General features: G+C 40.0%; 1 pseudogene; it reads left to right on the top strand.

Annotated features, from left to right (window-relative positions):
- The first annotated feature begins 1,590 nt into the window (after positions 1–1,590).
- On the top strand, positions 1,591–17,179 carry LOC120550785 (annotated as a pseudogene).
- The last annotated feature ends 3,501 nt before the right edge of the window (positions 17,180–20,680 follow it).

The raw sequence follows: 20,680 nt of genomic DNA, 5'->3' as shown, positions 1-20,680 counted from the left end.
GTAGAGTGATTCAGCAGGTATTCTAACATTAAACACATACATTGAAATATAGTTCACCATACATTTCAGTACTAATGATACCATTATTCTTTCCTTGCCTATAATTAAAGAATAATCAACCTGCAACACCACCACCCATGGTGTACTGCGACAAAAGCTTCCCTCCCCGCTCAAATCAACATTTTCCCCTGTCCCAAACAGGGAATAAAATAGCCATTGTCCTGGGGCTCGTGTTCCCTTGGGGAAACAAATCGATGCGGGACCAGGAAATGAAAGTAGGTGCTATCAGTGTAATGTTGGTGTTTGCGTGCACAGTGTATGGATTAACAGAAAGAAATGTGTTATGGATAGTGGTGGGCAGATCGAGGCTTCGTGAAACAATGAACAGTTGAAGCAAATGTGCCATATTGTGTCGAGGCTTCGAAACAATCCGACACGGTCTCAGCGTTGACACCTAGTGGTCACTTGCAGGTGTTGATCTGAAACAACCTTGACAACAAGCCATTCAAAAAAAATATGTGAAGCTTGTAGGCTCCTCACTGTGCATAATGTTATTTTGGTAATGAAAAATGAATTAATAAAAGAAATCAAGCCACAATGTCTCACTTTTTTAAGATTTTTATTCCAAAATATTAATTTCTCTGCTGTGGAAGGACTTAGCCTAGCCTACTTCTTTTTTTACAGATCATATTATCTGAGACATATGCCTCCAGCCTTTGAAAAAATCCTCACACAAGGGACACTTGTTGCTGGCATGCAAAGATATTTTTTAGCAAGGACATACAAATGAGGAAAGATTACTGCTCTCTCTTTCCAGTAAGTTAGGGGATCATGAGTTCTGGGCAAAAACGCATAGTTGAGGTATTTTTTCTCTTTCACTGTGGCATCAGCTGTAGCATTGTGTATCATCTTGGTTTCACGGATACGATCATCAAAACGTTCCCATAAACTGTCCTGTGTTTCTACTGGTGTTGATGTTGATTATGATGGGCCTGATGTTGATATTTGTGGCTCTGAATGAAAATGAAAACGGAGCTTCCATTTTTATCTATCTATCTATCTATCTATCTATCTATCTATCTATCTATCTATCTATCTATCTATCTATCTATCTATCTATCTATCTATCTATCTATCTTAATCTATCTATGTAGCTATATATGTATCTATCTATTAATGTGTCACTGTATGTAGGCTATAGCTGTCTGTCTCTAGTCAGTCAATGTGTAAATTTAAATGTAAGCCTAAATATAACTAAACAAATCGCACTATAAATGTCACTATATCACCAAAAATCCGCTATCTCAAAATCTAACTCCTCTCACAAAAACCCAAGAGATTGTGTGGTCTGTTCCAGACCCTGTCAATCAAACTCTGATTCGGCGGACCATGCCACCTGTCAAAACACTTGTGAAACACTCCGATGTTTCATTTAGCCGTAGTCACGTGACATGGGTGTTTTGAATCACGCTTCGGATCAGTGTTTCGAAACATCTGCGCTTCGGGACCTCAACAAAGCTTCGGAACGTCAGTTTCGCGTCAGCCATCCCTAGTTATGGAGCAGAAACGACGGGTACCACGTCGTTCGCTATGTGGTTTACAGCTGTTTGGTGAGTAACTGAAAGTTGTGTAAATAAAGATCGCGCCTGAATGAACCACGCCGCGGTTGCTGGCACCGCGTGTAGTTACAAACATTAGACGCTACATGTGGGTGTGCTTGTAAGCGCGTTTGTGCGTGTAGGATAAGGAGTCAGTTTAAATGTTGTGGGGAATGTCAGTCGAGTTGGGGAAAAGGAGGGGCTCTACCTTTTCACAGGCCCATACTTGTTGGTGTTGAGGGAATTGTTCCAAAGGATTCAACCACAGTGTCCAATGCCATGCCTCCAGCAAAGTTTCACATTGTGTCAAGGATAGTCTGCCTGAAGGTTTACAAACACAGGGCGAGTTAAATTATCATTACTAGTCATTTTTGCATTTATATAAATATAGCCTATGCAATCTCTATTGCACCTTATATGAAAAGCATGCCTGTCATCCATGTGACTTCCCCAAAAGCAACAATTTGCTTCCATTTAATTGGCTCTGCATTATCAACTGAAGCTAGATGAAGGCAAATTGCCAGCACAAAGCGTGGCTCATTTCAAATACAAAATGTGTGTGGACTACAAGTGAGCTGATAATCCCATTCTATTTATTCATTACACAGAGAGAGGGAACAGTGGGAGAAGATAGGAAGGAACCTGTGTCAGGACTGATAATAATAATTCATTACCATGCTGAGGTCTAAACATGAAATAAAATGGCAGAAATTACATTGTTCCTAAAGAGGAGTTTATTGGAATGCAAGTATAATGTAATGAAAGAGTGGCTGCCATGATGAATTTATTAGATCTTTGTCTAAGCCTTCACATTCAGGGCAGTTTCTCTGTTGGTAATTATTGCTGTGAAATAAAGATTCCTCAGTCTATAGAGCACAGAGGTCACTGCACATTAGCTCACTTCCACTACTGCACTGGAATAGTAGTTTGATGTGGCAATACACTGTAGGAGGCAGGCAGTGAACTTTTCTTAAGAACTACATATTGTCCAGTCATGTAATACTAACCTAATATGAGGTTTCATTGAAATTATATGGCTGAATTGCTCAGTAGTGGCCAAGTTTTAAATTGATAAATTAATTTTAAGAGTTGAGCTGGTTCATGAACATCATAACCAGGGTTGGGAGGGTTTACAAATGTATTCTGATTACCTGATACAAAAAATGTAGTCAGTAACCTAATTCAAGTATCACATATGGGTATAACTTGGATTGAACTGTATTATTGTTCCCCTTTTCTGCTTTAAATACAAAATAATGGTGGTATTCCACCAAACATTAGATGGCATAACTAGAGATCATAATGAATTGGCAACTGTTAGTTATGGTTTCACACGAGATCAGAGTGGTGTTGTGTGAGACTCGTAATATGTGCACATGTGGATGGTAGTATATTGTTCTTTATTTTGAAATGCATTTTAAAATTGTAATCCTGCTAATAAACCCCATTTTACTAAATGTATCGGTAATCTGTTTACGTCTTTTTTTTCTGTAACTCTTAAGGGAATACAGTTACCATTTTTGTATCCTAATTACGTAACGCCATTCTTTATATTTTGTTAATCCCCAAGCCTGATCATAATATTGCTTACATTCCTATCTTTGAATGAGGTCCAGAATTTTAGTCAAAATGTTGTTTCAAACAGCTGCCAGACTGACAAGAATTTAACTCTGGTACAGAGTTGTGCATCTGGAAACAATGCATTTCCTGCAATTTTAAATTTGAAGTTTGGTGCAAAATATCAGCTATTAGCCAGTGCTGCCCTAAGCCTTTGTGTGGCTTTTAGCAGCATTCCAAAAAAACACAAGTAGCTGAAATAAAAGGAAAAGTTATGTAGTAAACACGAATTCCTTCAGATGTTGTAACGTGAATTGCAGCTGGATTCTAATGAGATCACCCGAGAATAGAATAGTTAATGTAGTTTTACTTTATTTTGAAGGATATTCCAAGTGAGGGGCCTCAAAAAGGAAACAGGTCTTGTTTCTGAAATAAAACCCTAACTTCAGCATTAGCTTTTTAAGAAGATTCTCAACCTGAGGTTAAAAAGACTGGCATCAAGGCAAATACTGAGATATTTAAGACAGGAAACAACTTCTAACTTAATTCCCTTAGCAGCAATGTCCATTACCTTAGTTTTAACAGAATTTAAAACCAACTTTAGTTGTGACAGCTGAATTTGAATAACATTAAAGACGACCTAAAGTTTGGTCACAGCTCCCGTAAAGGGGGACACAATATATCAAAGTATCATCTGCATAAGAATGAAGTTTGGCACCATCAACATTCTTGCCTAAACTATTATTATAGATAGAAAAGAGGTGAGCCCATCAAATTGGACACATTAAGATACTGTGTGCTCCACAAAGTCCTTACTGTGTCATGTCACATGGCACGTGTGTTGTGTGTGCTATGCTCTGTAAGCCTTTCCAAAGAATGATTCTCTGTTTATCTGTGACAGATTGACAAAACAATCCCCTGCATGTTTCTTTAGTGGGCTTGCACATCCATCACGTGTCTTGACAGTCACACAATTATACACAAAAGCCACAACATGCATGTTTTGGTTCAAGAGGCTTTGTGTTCTCTCCATCAAACAGATGCAGAATTTTCACTCTCATGCACCGTTTTGTCTCGGAAACATACTGGAGCATTTCATTAGATATGCCTTGTAGTTGTCTGCTGTGGTATAAAATAATTGAATGTGCCAGAGATATCTCACCCTGCTCTTCCAAACAAAGACTTGCATAAAGGCCTCAATGTTTGTTGGGGGCCCATAATTGACAATATGATTGACACCCTTGAATTCAACACCCATTCCAAGTGCTGAAGTGGCAATTACTACTAAAAAAGTTGATTATATGCAGTTTGACATCCTTTGGTGTCTCTGAATGGTGAAGCTCACTGCAAAGCAATGCAAAAGTGTTGACTGGATGTGAGGATACTTTTTGGTAGAAAGCCTGTCGTTGTCCCTTTTTGGCCTTTTGAAAGTAAGAAAAAAGTGTCTCACACTCTGGCTAGATATGCACTCTATTTATTCTAATGATGTTGCAGCCTTCAGGCCTTCTTCAAATCAACAAAGACAGACACATGCACAGATACTATAGGCCATTGCATTGCATTCAAAGATTGTTCCTCAACCTTTGGAAGCTGTGGCAGTAATTGCTGGGTAAAAGAGATCTTAAAGTTTTAGTGCGTAACATTTTGATATTAATGAATGTCTGTTACATTCAAGCCATTGCCAAATGAGTTGCTACAAAGCTAATTAAGACTATCAGCTCTACACAACTCTCTCTATATTTCTCAGTATGACTATGTTCAGAAGATTGTGACTTTCCTGCGCAGAAACTTGAGTGAAGATAATGACCTCTTCTGAAGAGTCCATGTTTTTTTAATCCTCGGTGTCCTCCTTGGCTACTGGGGTCGGTGCGTGGTCACAGAAGGCTTGTATCACGTCATTACTTAAAATTTGTCATGGCGGGGGGGGGGGCGACAGAAACTATGCACGTTATCTTTAATTTGCCAAACATTTTCACACCACTCTCTTAAAGGACATTCACTCCCATGTCCTTCTCCCCTGTAAATAAAAACAGACAAGCAAGAGAGTGATTAGCCAAAGGGAGAAAAATTATATTTATGCTGTAAGTTTTGCTTGATTGGGGTTTAAAATAAGAATGGAGAATGGTACTGAATTGAAAGATTAGGTCTGCAAATTAAGTGTTTCACAGTTGCATAGTCGAACCAAGGATTTTTGACAAGATGGTGCTTTGGTAAGGTAACTGTGATGATGATAATGATGGAATTGAAATAATTGTATGCTCGCAGGCAGTTTCGACTCACGGTAGCTGTTTAAGTTTAATTACAAATGTTAACTAGCATTTTAGTGATCAATAATTAGCCTGTGCCTATGTTATCTCCTTACATATACCTACGCTCTCCGTCTCTGTAAGATTGGGAATGATTGAGATTTCTCTCGGCACAGCTACCAGAAGACTTCACACTTTCAGACAGGTTGCTCACGTCACATCTACGTCTTCAAGCTCAGTTGAGGCTGCGCTCACTTTTTTGGTGATGGCTGACATCACCAAAAAAGTGACTTCGCTGGTCTCCGTCTAGAGCAACGGGATCTGTTGGTCCATTTCATATATGTCAATGATTGAGACGCATATTCTGAATGTGCTGTATACATGTCCAAAGAATGCCTCTAAAACCCGAATAATACTACATTGTTTTTTCTTGTAAGGTGACCTTCGGTGCTTGGATTATTATTATTACCACAATATCCCACGTCTTAATCGGAAAATTCTTTATTCAGAAAAAGGTCTTATTCGGAATATCCAAACGGAATATGCTGTTTACATGACCTGTATCAAATTTGGATAATGGTGGAATATTGGTGTGCATGTAAACGTACTCAGTGATGTTTGTAAAAGTTTTGGACAACAATAAGGCACAGAGGAAAAAAATCAGGCTTTGGATACACAAACAATACATTCATGGTTGGTTTTTCATTTCTTTTCATCGGCTGACTATTGGAAAAATGTAGAATATTTGCAGACATACTTAGCGAAACAGAAAAATTGCAACCCATCATACAAGGCATTTCAATCTGGTGTATGCAGTACTATTTTAAATAGTTTGACTTCACTCCAAAACCATTTGAAAATGACTACTGCAACATGCAGCAGGGAAAATCAATAATGTAGCCTACTGCGATTGCTTTTTTTGGCCTTGAACCCATATTGGTTGAAGGCTAATGTGCTTCGAGGGCCCTGTGTAACAATGAAAGATGCTTCACCTTTGCCTAAATAAATAAGGAGGAAGATGGAAATGTAATGCACAGGTTGGAAGAATACTGTAGACGTCATGTGTTTGATCACACAATCAATAATGTGTATAAAGAGCCAACCAAAATAGATTCAAACACCCATTTATATGAGTGAATCACACACTCCGTTCTCGGGTGCTGTCTGCAGCCAAGAGATCAAGCATGGCAGCGCTCCAGTGATCCTTTGAGTCTGGATTACAGATTTATCACAAATGAAAGATCAGGGCTAGTGGGTGCACCTGGAGCAAACTGCTTCAGCAAGTTACCGTCGCACAAGAGTGGAGATGGGGGGGGAGCTTAGCAGTGTGCGTGCGTGTGTGTGTTTCAACAGAGTCAGCTGGTATTAACAAGTGCTGAGGACCTGCTGATCCCTGCCACCGTTCCCAACTCACAGGAGAAGCTGTTTCGCCAACAACTCGCTCATATTGACTTTCGGCTCGGCAGGTTTCATGTTCCTGCTGAATTCAGCACAGTCTCTGAAGAGACCCCCTCACCCTCCCCACCTCGACCCTTTGTTTTCCGTGCAAATGAAATATTGATGAGAGGCCCTGGCCCCTTTCTTTCTTTAATTTATTCTTTCACTCATTCCCACTCTGGCTCACTCGCTTTTCCTCCCTTGCCATTTTGCCTTTATTCTCTAGGTCCCTCTATCTTGTTTCTCATCACTTTTCCTGTGTTTCTGATGCAATCTTCAAGCAGATGGTGGAGATAAAGGATAGTGTGTTTCTGTGTGTATGTGTGTGTGTGTGTGTATGTGTGTGTTGAAATTTAGGCCAGCCAAAGATTTGGAAGACAGCTTTTCACAAGGATCTTTGTATTTCATATTTCAGGATTGTTGTGGCAATTTGAATCTGATCATAATCAATGTTGCTTACGCCCTAACATCAGTTGCCTTGAACAACACACTTACCTCCAGAGAAATAAACTACGCTTTCTCAGACGAAGCATAATACTTCCGTTAACACATTCAATGTGAGGAACTCGTGTGATGAATTTGATTCGTTTGTGATTTGCTATCGTTCATAAAAACCTCAAACCAGGGAGGAGGGAAGTGTTTTCCCTTACTGACATGAAATGACAGCAGGATGAATGTTAATAGAAGGATTAATACTTGGGTTAGGAAACCTGTAGTTAATCCGGGTGTGTGTTAGTGGATTACGCTAAAGATGTAAATAGAGTTAAATGTTAACCGGGGTGAATTCTAAGTTTATTAGGATATTTATGAGCTGTGGAGGTTTAACGGTTTGCTGGTGCTGTAGATCTACATGTTGTGTCTACACCTGTCTAGTTTTTTTTAACCCTGGTGTTTCCCTTTTTTAAAGTTTTTTATATCAGAAATTTGGATTTCTGGGCATCACCTGGTAGAGCGCCAGCCCATATATAGAGGTTTATTCCTCGACGCAGCGGGCCGGGGTTCGACTCCGGCCTGCGGTGCTTTGCTGCATGTCATTCCCCCCTCTCTCTCCCCTTTCAGCTGTCCTATTAAAATAAAGACCTAAAAAAGCTTTAGGGCTTTAAAAAGAAATAACATGGATGGTTCCCTACAACGTTCTTCAGGTAAAATTAATGATTTTTTGTAGCATTTGAAAAAACATGTTTAAATGGTTTTAAAACAATATCCTGACTTTCACTTACACCCGTCTGTGATCCACTCAACATCCTCTGATTTTAACTATTAATAATTAGTCTTTTTTTTTTTTTAACACTTTTTTTTGGTATAATTTCATGAGGTTTATTGACCAATGTTCCAAGAGTAAGTGTAAAACGTATTAATAAACAAACACAAGTTGGTGTTAGTGGTGCATATAAGTGTCCAAATTGGTTCATTTCAGTTCATTCAAAAGCATCTGAAAAAGCGCAAAAAAGGTTCATTTTCAGCGTCCTTTCCCCGTTTTTTTTCCTAAACCCAACCTCCGCCATCCCGTTATTGTTGTGCGTCACCCGCGGCCGTCCCCCGGGTGTGGCGTTTGCTTTCCGTTAATCTCCGTACAGACCATTTCGTGCTGGCCACCATGAAAAAAATGACAAAAACGTCTCCGTGAACACGTATCAATAGATTAAAAATAACGTGACCATTTCACGAACTGTTGTGAGACCGTGTTGGTTATTTGGGCCCCAGTCCGCTCCGCAGTTTGGGAAATCAGGAAGCGATTCAGCAGTAACGTTGTGGATGGCCAGCAGAAAGCGTAAAGTGCTCCGGGATAACACCCGGGGGATCACCAAACCCGTCATCGGCTGTCTGGCTCGCCGCGGCGGAGGGAAGCACATCTCCGGTCTGATCTACGAGGAGACCCGCGGTGTGCTGAAGGTGTTCCTGGAGCACATGATCCATGACGGCGTCAGCTAACACTGAGCACGCCAAGAGGAAGACGGTGAGCGCCGTGGATGTGGTGTACATTACAAAGAGGCAGGGCCGCACCCTCAACGGTTCAGAGCTTAAAGGTGTGTGCCCATTCATTTCTACGGGAGCAGCCGTGCAATGCATTCTGGTAGCGTCGCAGGGAATTTGGAGAAGTGGGGCGTCGAGTTGCCCCCCCCCTCATTTGCATAAAGTTGAATCCAGATAATTGTATTCAAATGAGGAGCGGCCAGCTCGGCGCCTCTCAAAAGCTGACGGAAATCTTTGAAATTGACCTTCTGTCGATCTGAAATATAGAGAGATTCAGCAAAGGCATGACCTATTTCTCGCTTAAAGTGTTTTCAGAAACACGTTTTGGTTAACTATTTTCGGAAAATACGAGATCGTATTCCAACAATTAATCATTAATTTGCAATTAATCATGAGTTAACTATGAAGAATCATGAGATTAACTGCGATTAAATATTTGGATCAATGCGACAGCCCTCATAATAACCACAGAAATATTGTGCTTATAAACTTTTCTGTTTGTGATATGTTTTCTTCCTATCCTTTAAAAGTCCGTTTGTAAACTTCTCCATTAGTGAGACAGGCAAAACAGCAGCATTATCAGTGTTTGCTGCTTGTTTATAATCTAGCAGGTGTCTCGGGTGGTAATGAATTCTTCTCCACCAGCGCCCCATGTACACCATTACTCTTATCCCCTAGACCATGGCATGCTAATTAACATTTATAGAATACAATTTGTTTTCAGAGAGCGTGAGAGAAGAGAGAGTGAGAGGAAGGAGGATGAGAGAAGGAGGGAGCGAGGGATGCTTTTTGATTTGATGGAACAAGTTGACAGGAACAAAGAGGCAGGAATAGCAAAGGAGTGTGGGCAGAATAAAAAAAAAAAAAAAGGGCAACGCATTGCAGAATATAAACAGAGACAATTAACCAGAATACATAAATAAGATGAAGGGAGAAGCAAATGATGCCGACAGCCATGAAAACGAGCCTGCAGCCGCTTCACAGAGGGGAGGGGCTGAAGTCAAGACCCTGAAAAGACACTTTAAACAGCATATTGAAGTAAAATATAATTAGTATGTAAGGTGACGCTTGCACCTGTTTGAAAATGAGCTTTTTGTAAAGATGTTGTCATTGTCATCTACTTCTAATCTGTTGGGTATGATGCAGTTTAATTGATTGCATATTCATTAAATGTGATTAATTTGAATCCCTCAGTTATTGTTCTGTGTTTTGTTGGCAAATAGAATTTGTATTTATGTAGGGCTTTTCTAATCTCAGCCACCACTCAAAGCGTTTTGCACTACAAGAACCATTCACCCAACGTGACGCGCCTAACAACACATTCTCACTCTCCCATCGCATAAAATACGGACGCTTGGCGTTTGTTATTCACGTATTCAGTACTCTTGATGTCACTTTTGGACGCTCTGGCTCGGGACTTACTGACCGACATGCAGCACAAGAACAGACAGTTAGGTTTAGGGAAAGATCGTGGGTGGGGTTATAAAATATGTTTCTGTGACATGCTGGGCAAGAACAGGACACAAACTGTGGTCTCCTGGGTGAAAGTCCTGTCCTTTCATACTAAAAGATGGCGTACGCATAAAAACCTAAAAGTACGTACTCCGAAATTGTCACATGTATAAAACCGGGCCTGCGCACCTTTCCTTTATATACGTGAGCGAGCCACCGACCCTGCCTTGCCTCATACCATAAATTACTATGCAAATGACTATAGATGGGCCCCGACGTTATTTCTGTCCAATTACAGGGCTAATGCTGCAAAACACTAAAAAGTAAATAAATAAAAACTTCACCGACTGTGAGATTGAGATGCCCATCGTGGAGGTGGAGGCGAGGATTTTTTTTTTTGGAGGTTTGTCATCTGGGATAAGCAATAAAAGAAAATCTGCACAGTGTGCAGATTTTCTGTTGTAGGTTGGTGTATGCACAGAGAACCGAACCATGGCAGAACAAAAAAATAAAAGTCTGGTAATGAGTGGATATCAGGAGAAGAGTGGCGGCGCCACACAAAAAACACAACCCTCTGGCAGCTTGTTAGCGGATAAGAGACAAGCCCACGCAATAGTGCATGTCAGTCCAAATTATGCACAATAGGGTAAGCAGTTTGAACCCAATGATTTAATGCCATTTTATTTTCTAAGTTTATAGGCCTAATGTGGAAACTGAGTCCAGGCCAAGCCAACCAGACTCCAGATAATTATGTTTTTTTCATACAGAGCGTCATAGACGGTAACTGAAGTAGATGGAGTTTTGGCACTTTGTGGACGGACCGCACATTCTCACGGCTGCTTCAGAATTTGCGTGGCGACCCACACATTCTCACAGCAAGTTCATTTTTTTTTAACAACCAGCGTACACAACCTTGTCGTGCGTACGCAATGTATATACATGAAGCCCCTGGATTCTCTATAACAGAACTACAATGTCTACATTTGCACACAAGGATGGGGGTGAGGGTTGGGTTGGGTCAGACACATTCATTCAAAACTATATGCTACAGGACCGGCAGGTGCCCCCGCCGCACCAGAACATGAGACGTCAATTTTGGTAGGTGCTTGTTTAAATGCTGCAATGTCATACTGTACACACACATACATCAAAACTGTAACTAAACCTATTTTTTTTTTTCACTTAGGAGCTTATACCTAATATTGTAGGACTGTACTGTGATGCAGAATGAAACGCAACAATAACGTAGGTACAGTCTAGTGCAGGAAGTTTAAGACATACCTGTGCTCCAGTGTAAATGTCCGTATTATGGATGCTAGCATCTCAGGTTGGGCTGGCCTCTCTGCATAGCCTCCCTTATCGTCAGGCAATGATTTATGACATGCTCCACCAAAGTGGCCCCAATGTTGTCCGAAATACAGTACAGGCCAAAAGTTTGGACACACCTTCTCATTCAATGCATTTTCTTTATTTTCATGACTATTTACATTGTAGATTCTCACTGAAGGCATCAAAACTATGAATGAACACATATGGAATTATCTACTTAACAAAAAAGTGTGAAATAACTGAAAACATGTCTTATATTTTAGATTCCTCAAAGTAGCCATCCTTTGCTTTTTTGATAGCGCTGCAAACCCTTGGTGTTCTCTCAATGAGCTTCAGGAGGTAGTCACCTGAAATGGTTTTCACTTCACAGGTGTGGCTTGTCAGGGTTAATTAGTGGAATTTTTTCCCTTTATTGATGGGGTTGGGACCATCAGTTGTGTTGTGCAGAAGTCAGGTTGATACACAGCCGACAGCCCTATTGGACAACTGTTAGAATTCATATTATGGTAAGAACCAATCAGCTAAGTAAAGAGAAACGAGTGGCCATCATTACTTTAACAAATGAAGGTCAGTCAGTCCGGAAAATTGCAAAAGAAAAAAAACAAGTGCTAAGCATTCTGGGAACTCCTTCAAGACTGTTGGAAAACCATTTCAGGTGACTACCTCTTGAAGCTCATCAAGAGAATGCCAAGAGTGCGCAAAGCAGTATTAAGAGCAAAGGGTGGCTACTTTGAGGAATCTAAAATATAAGACATGTTTTCAGTTATTTCACACTTTTTTGTTAGGTACATAATTCCATATGTGTTCATTCATAGTTTTGATGCCTTCAGTGAGAATCTACAATGTAAATAGTCATGAAAATAAAAAGGAAACGCATTGAATGAGAAGTTGTGTCCAAACTTTTGGCCGGTACTTTATGTTTAAGTCTGTTGTCTGGTACTTTTCTTTGTTATTGTCCTCTCCTCCTATTCCTCTCTATCTTGCTTGAATTGTCTCCATGTTTTTCAAAGTTCTCGCAAAAGAGGAGAGCTTGCCTGCAGTGCTAAGGTTCAGACTGTGCCAATTACAGGTTTTGCACTTTGAATCAATCAACAATCAACCCTTTATGGTAATTTTCTGGGTGAGGACAGTTTGTTATTAAAGGACCACCCCATACCCCATACATAGCCTTAACCGAGTGTTATACAGTAGTTGCCCCACGACAACCTTAGACATGTTGCCTTAAGCCCAATTTTTCACTGACCTGAACCATATAGCGTATAGTTGCCGTGCGCAGATTTTGTACAACATTGGCACTGAATGTAATTTGAAGTTTTGCAGAAGTGGCAAATGATGATGTTCTTGTCTGGTGATAGGGTTGTGATGTTCATGTCGCATTCAGCGGTTTCTGATTCGTGAATGAACATCAACGTTGTAATTACTACTGTGGCAGGGTTAGCTCAGTTGGTAGAGCAGGCGCACATATATAGAGGTTTATTCCTTGACGCACAAGGTCCAGGGTTCGAGTTTGACCTGTGACGATTTTCCTGCATGTCCCCCCCTGTTCCCCCCCTCTCTCCCCTTTCATATCTAACTGGCCTATCCATTAAAGGGTGGAAAATCTTTAAAAAAAAATAATAAAAAAAAAAAAGTTGTAATTACTACTGAAAATGGAGACCTATCTGACTTGACGCTTAATTATACGGAAGTGCCTGAAAACCAAACAAACTGGACGGCTCACATCAGTCACAACCCATCATTCAAGAACATTTAATGGGATATAGTGTTATAAGGTCAGTGCACAGTATTTCTAACACCCAACTCTGCAATCATACAACCATTTTGAGTTGTCTGTCAACTTGAGCACTTGCAAGTCATAAACATAGGAATCCCATCTCTAGAATAGAATAGTTTATTTGTCATTGCTTTACAGAAAACGGAAAGCAGTTTTGCAGCTCCGCATTGACTGCATAACACATCATTTAAAACACAAACAGCCATGATTTAAGTTAAAAAATTGCATAAGGGATTAGGGTAGATGAAAGTGCATACAGTGCTAACAGACAGACAAACCGGCAGCACGCACACAAAAACCATCCCTTACAATCATGGACATCAATGAGGTATTGATCTTACAGTTTTTGCCTGTGACTTTATCAACGTAACTGAGAAAACAGCAAGCTCTTGTTTTAAAATAAGTGCTGCAAATATTCCTGTGTCTTGTTTTTGTAACAATTCTACTCTACTATATGCATGAGATAAAATCCATAATAAATCAATTTAACACTAAGTAGAATATAATAATCACAACTATGTAATATATGGAAATGAAATGCTAATGAGTTCTATTCTGCAGATGTTTTTTCATATTCTGTTGCTAATTGTTGACCTCAGGTATAGGATTTCATATAGTTAAGCCATCTTTTTACTTACCACTACATAACTGGTGGGAGCAGCTCAGTTTCCACATAAATCATACTGATAACTTGGTGACCTTGCTGAAGTAAGCCTTATCTACCACACTTGTGAAACCACGTTTGAATTTTTCTACACGCTAAGAAGGTCCTGTAGTGCACACTAAGCCAATATTTCAACACAAAGTAACACTGCCTACAGCTGTGTTCTACTTCTGGTGAGACTCAACTACAGAACTAATAATCCAAACCATAAGAAGTTGCTAAGATCAAATAAAAATGGCAGAGGCCTTGTCATTGAATAATAGGAAGGAACAAGTCAAGTCAAGAATGATTGTAATGCTTGAACCCAAGTGGAAAATCAGTCATCAGTTGACAAAAAGCTTTTACAGCCACTTACTTGGAACACTCACCCACTCAGGAGTAATTAGGGCTTTATGAAGCACACTTGATCTGGCTACGTATTGATTCTATGAAACTTGGTAAGTCTTCACAGAAACAACTGTGTGTGTGTGTGTGTGTGTGTGTGTCTGTCTGTGTGTGTCTGTGTGTGTCTGTGTGTGTCTGTGTGTGTCTGTGTGTGTGTGGGTGGGGTATTCATGTATGTTTAGTCGTTTTTCCGCCACAAGAGGGAATCTGTTACAACGCATTCCAGACAAGATAGTTTTTTTCATTATTTATTGAAATGAGTGTGTGGTCCTGAAATGGAAATTGATGCAAACAATTAGTACAACCTACATTTACATATTTCAACAAGTTGTGACATGCCTTATAGATACACAGTGCAACAAAATATGCTTTAGAGCATGTGGTTCCTAAACTGGGGTCCAGGCACCCCTCAGGGGGGCGGCAAAGATGACAGGGGGGGGGCACAAGTCTTTATCTGGTTTGAGGTTGAGGTAAAAAAAGAATATTTGCATGTTAAACAAATTATGATAATACACTAGAATATATAATGTATACAAAAGTCTGTATGAAAACTATATATTTTGTTGTATCCTCGTTTTTCCTGCCGCCACGGCATCACTATTTTATGAATGAAACATGGCGAAGAAACGTAACAGTGCTGATAACTCCTCTGTATCAAAAAAGAAAGTAAGGCTCTATCTCGAGAGTTACCTCAACTTCGGTTTTGGGGGGGGGCTCAGCTTTTCTTAGACATGAGTAGGGGGGCGCCAAGGAAAAAAGGTTGGGAACCACTGCTTTAGAGGTTAAATCACAAAAAATGTATACTTCACTTACATCACTTATTCATAAAGACTTGCTGCTGTTATAAATGCATAAGGTGCTTCTAGAAAGCAATCGGGGTGTTTGTTTTATTCAATAATAATAATTTAAGCATATTTTCTGCATTTCTTTTGCTGGAAGATCACAAAGATGGAAGGAGTCCAGGGACGTTGGAACTATAATGTGGAAGGGGGTGCTGTAAATATATTTGTGGTCTGTCGGTCTGTGTAGGGGTGGTCCGGGGGGCATGCAATGCAGTATTTTCAGAGGACTTGTTAATGCTTATTGCACAATCATGAAGTTGCTGCCACCGTGTTTTCTGGCGTATTACGAAGTAGCCTGTGTAATGAGGACGTTCCCTGTCTGTGCAATCAGTGCAATTCTAAATGTGTTTTGTCATCAATTATTTTGCTAATCAAAACACTGAAGACAATTTTCCGCTCTTTGCTCGGCAGGACAAGCAGCATCTCAGCTGAGAACGGGACTGACAGACAGACAGGCTCGTGTCTCGTCACTAACATTGGTTTGAAGCGGGAGCTATAGTGGTTGTAAAATGTTCATGCATAGTGAATCGCAGCCGACGCTTACGGAAAGCTCTGCTCATATCAATCATGAAAACTTAACAAAACCCTTTATATTAATAAAAAAAAGTGCATGTGCACATGTTGAGACAATATGACAATCACATCATTAGGCTATGACAGCATATATTATTTATGTTGTAAGGAAATATGAAAGTCAGAAATTAAAGTCAATTCTTTATAAAAAAAAAAATATATAGTTTGGTGCGGTCGATAGGGGTCTATGAACAAGTCGGACATTTACGTTATTTATGTTTTTACATTTCAAAAATCTGCAAATCTTTCCTAAGGGTGAAAAAAAATGTATCCACTATATATCAAAGCACCGTACACATTCATACTATTATAACTCATTAAATACATTTAAATTGTATTAGTCCAAATATAATGTTGCTGCTCAGTGAACCAATTTCTTCAAAAAGTTAACTTCAAGCAATCTTCATCTGCATCTTTTCTCCAGCAGCTTCTGAATGGTTTTATACACGTCGGGGGAGGGTGTATAGGTCCAGACACGGCACCCCTTCTCTTCTCTGCTTCTCTTCATAGTCGTCAGATTCATCTACCAACCCTTATAGAATTGGCTCAGGTTTGCCTTGGACCAGTTCTTAGTCATGCTGTCATAGTTTTAGACTGCTGGGGGACTTCATTTGACACACTGAGCTCCTCTTTCCTCTCTCTCTCCATCTGTGTGCACTCATGCCCCAGACATGCTTGTTACTAACCTAGCTCTGGGGAGCTTATTTAGTCTTAATGTTTTATTGCCTCACAGTTTTCTTTGGATTAGTGTGGCACCTCATGGTTTCAGTCCTGCTCTGCACCCTGCTACGCCATGAACTACTACAACTACTATTTCTAGTCATAGTTCTATTATCTTTATTGTGACTATAATTGCAACTGTTCATCGTACCCCGAACCGGCATCGTCAGACAAACGCACACCAAGAGCCTGGGTCTGTCCGAGGTTTCTGCCTAAAAGGACATTTTTCCTCGCCACTGTTGCACCAAATGCTTGCTCTTGGGGGAATTATTGGAATTGTTGGGTCTTTGTAAATTAAAATCTGTAAAGTGTCTTGAGATAACTCTTGTTATGATTTGATACTATAAATACAATTTAACAAATAACTATAAGTGGAATTGAAATAAAATAAAATGTATCCTCTCTTAGCGATAAAATAGTGCTTATGTGATCTATGTGAATCAGATATATTTGACGGGTACAGTTGTAGCTGTGCTGAAATGTTGTTAAAGCTAATATGAGCCGACAGACGTTTGTCAAAGCTTAACATAATTCCACTCTCAGGCTTTTTACGTCCATGTCCACTGTCAGGTTTTATAGCCGGACACACTCCCCAACACCGCCTGCCCACTGAGTTATGTATGAGTTAGCCATAAGAGAATACTACTCTGCTTAGAGATTTATACAAGCGTACAGGCCATCAGGCCTGCATTATCACTGGATAATCAATGGACTCTGTGGTAATGGTGCTGCTCTTACAGCTCAGAGCGTGGCCTATAGCTTATGTTTATGAGGCAAGCTTGCAGATGATGGATGGATTGGTGTTAGATAGCGCTTCTATGATTTCAAACCAGCTCTTAAATTAGTAGTTTTTTTACAATCGCTAAAATCCTTTTGTCCAATCTGTAGTGACATTTCCAAGTGGGAATCACTGAAAATGTGCGGGGACCAATCTACTTCCCTCAAACATTTTTAACATTTCCTACATTTTGGTGCCTTTAGCTACGTTTTTGAAAGTTAATTGAAACATTAAGGTCACCAAAAAATTTCTTGTTTAGTTTTATGCCAACCAAGCTGACTGGCTACTGTTAGCTTTTAACTCAAGAGAAAGTCTGCAGATTTTCTGTTCTGCCGTACATGCAGATTAATGTCTCCAGTACCCGCCAGTAAATCTCCCGTTGGATGACTCGTTTCAGAATGGTTGAAAATCGTCAACTTTCCCTCTTAAGTGTTTAGCCATAAACCATAACCATAAACAATACTGGCTTGTCATGTCAATGTCATCCTCGTCAGCTCCACACTCTTGTCAAAAATTGCCACGTCCGGTTGCAAAAAAACAAGATGGCAACACCCAAACGCCATGTGTAAAACTCAAAAGAGATTTTTTGGTGGAGTATTACTATATACTCCTCTTTATCTGTTTCTTCTCTTCACTCTAATTCTGTCAGCAAAGCCAACATTTCCATCTCTTTTCACCTTTACTCCAACTTTACTCTGTCTTCCTCCTTCCTCACTCCATACTTCACTTACTTTATCTGGGTGTCACTGTGTCGGAATGTATTTGGAGCTAAATTATTCATTAGAGAACTGGAGGGCAATCAAAGAGACTGGTACCCTAGCAGGGCCAGTGTGTGTATATGTGCACGTGCTCAACAGAATGTGTAGATGCATGCATACTTGGTTTGTGTGTGAGAGAGAGAGAGAGAGAGAGAGAGAGAGAGAGAGAGAGAGAGAGAGAGAGAGAGAGAAAAAAAAAAAAAAAAAAAAAAAAAAAAAAAAAAAAAAAAAAAAAAAAAAAAAAAAAAAAAAAAAAAAAAAAAAAAAAGAGAGAATAACAGGCTGGAAGAAAGAGATTACATAGAAACCCGGGGGGAGCCGAACACAGAGCCCTGCAGCTCTCCTTACAGCCCAGGAATGCTAATGTAATAGTAATGCATATGTGTGTATGTATGTATGGCAGTACAGAGGAGGATGTAGACTTGTTAGATAATGATTTCCCCTGATCTAATGTACTGTATAATGCTGGTGTTGAAATTTGAATTGTCTGCTGTAACCTTAACTCACCGTTCTGCCCAAAGCAATTTGAGTTCAGTCAGAAATCCTATTCATGTCAGAAAACATCTTCAGCACTAAGTGATGCCGTTCATAACAGCTACTCCGCCACCACTTTGTCCAATTAACAGGTCTGTTCTGCAAAGCTGACAGGCCACAGTGAGTACCAACAGTCATGACGAGTTCAAAACTGGGGTAAAAACACACACACACACACACACACACACACACACTCTCTCTCTTGACCAAAGCTCAACGAAATGTCATACTGTCCTTCCTGCTGGTCCTCTGGGGAGTTCCCCTACTGGGGTGATTTCCACTCTTATGGGGGTTTAAGTTCAGTAGAAGAAGATCATACTACTCTGTGGGCAGACAGGAAGGGTGTTAACACTCTCCATGGGAGCGTTCAATTACAGTCTGCACAGAGGGGGAACGGCGGTCAACACTATATGGTGAATACTGATTTCAGTGTTGCTACAGTAGATACAATTAATTCTATATGCACATGTGAAGCCAGTTTATTATTGGCGAACAGGAAACAAATGAGTGGAGCAACAGCAAATGCAGATGCTACAGGATACAACTCCTCACTGAATGTCCTATACGTTAGGCCGGCACATACGGCTAAATGTCAAGTCCATGCCCCCTTTTGGGGGATAGAAAACAGGCGATCCCATAGAAGTCGATGCAATTTGACATGTCTTTGGATCATAATTTGTACTAATGTGTATGGATTTATTTGTTGAACAAATGTTTGTTTTATGCACATGTCTAATGTTTATTTTGTGACCTTGCCTGAACCTCAGCGTTGTTAAATAATGGTTGATGGCCGCCATGTCCCCTCAGTTTTCCCCCTTATCAGTGGATCAATGACCCAACAGGGTGGCCGCATACTGCTTGTGTGGAAATAGATATTTGATTAAATCGCTATTGTTATGCTGAGTGTCGACTAATTAATCAACCTGTTTTTAATAACCAACTGTTGGATCTATAGGCTGACGTGTTAAGACAATGCTCCTCACCACCATCACACAACAACTTACTAAATGGCTATTCAGACAGACGTGAAATACATTACATTTCATTTTACATTACATTTAGCTGATGCTTTTATCCAAAGCGACATCCAATAAGTGCAATAAACCATGAAGGTAAAAACTCAGAACAGCAAGAATCCCAAAGTACATTAGCTTCAAATAAGCCCAACCACAAAGTGCACCAGATAATGTGATGTATTTTGCTGTAGATATACACTGCCCCCATAGGATGTACCTCATCATATTGGTGACCTTTGACCTTTTTTCAGGAACCACCATCCCTACAACTAGTCAGACAATCGCTGATTAATTAGCCATTGTATTGTCCATATATATACAGTTGGTGGTGCCTGAATAAAGATCAAAGGTCAATGGACTTTTTCCAGCTGGTTCTGTGTTAGGCGGTCTTCTCTGCTTCCTTCCAAGATTATGTTATTTCCTTGAGTTCTGCCTCCACAAACCTTCTCCAGCTGTTCCTGGGTCTTCGGGCTTTCTTTTCTCTTGTTGGTTCCAACTTAAAGGGTAACTACCGTTTTTTTCAACCTGGACCCTTTTTTCCTATGTTTTTGTGTGTAAGTGACTGATAGGAACAACAATCTTTTAAATTGGTCCGATATTAAGCGTGAACGCTGTAACCTGCAGTCACAGACCAAGCTGCAATGTAACCCTATGGGGCAAATGTGCATGGGCAATTTGGTCCACTAAAAGTGCTTTATTTTGCCACTGACAGGCTCAGTTTATTATTCTAAGTGTCTTATAACATTATTGAAAGGATCCCTTCAGGGATAGACCTTAAAAACCTCTTTGAGACCTTTCTGTTTAACCAGAAACAGCTCTGAAGTCACTAATGCCAAACCCACCAGACTCCATTTTAAAAACAATACTTAGCGTGTATGGAGCCAACATATTTTTTCAATTCAATTTTATTTATAGTATCAAATCATAACAAAAGTTATCTTGAGACACTTTACAGATAGAGTAGGTCTAGACCACACTCTGTAATTTCCAAAACCCCAACAATTACAGTAATTCCATCAAGAGCAAGCATTAGCAGTGGCTATC

Source organism: Perca fluviatilis, chromosome 21 (genome assembly GCF_010015445.1).
Source record: "Perca fluviatilis chromosome 21, GENO_Pfluv_1.0, whole genome shotgun sequence".
NCBI classification, from domain to species: domain Eukaryota; kingdom Metazoa; phylum Chordata; class Actinopteri; order Perciformes; family Percidae; genus Perca; species Perca fluviatilis.
Note: the sequence above shows the minus strand (reverse complement) of the source record. Positions and strands in the feature narration are given on the sequence as shown.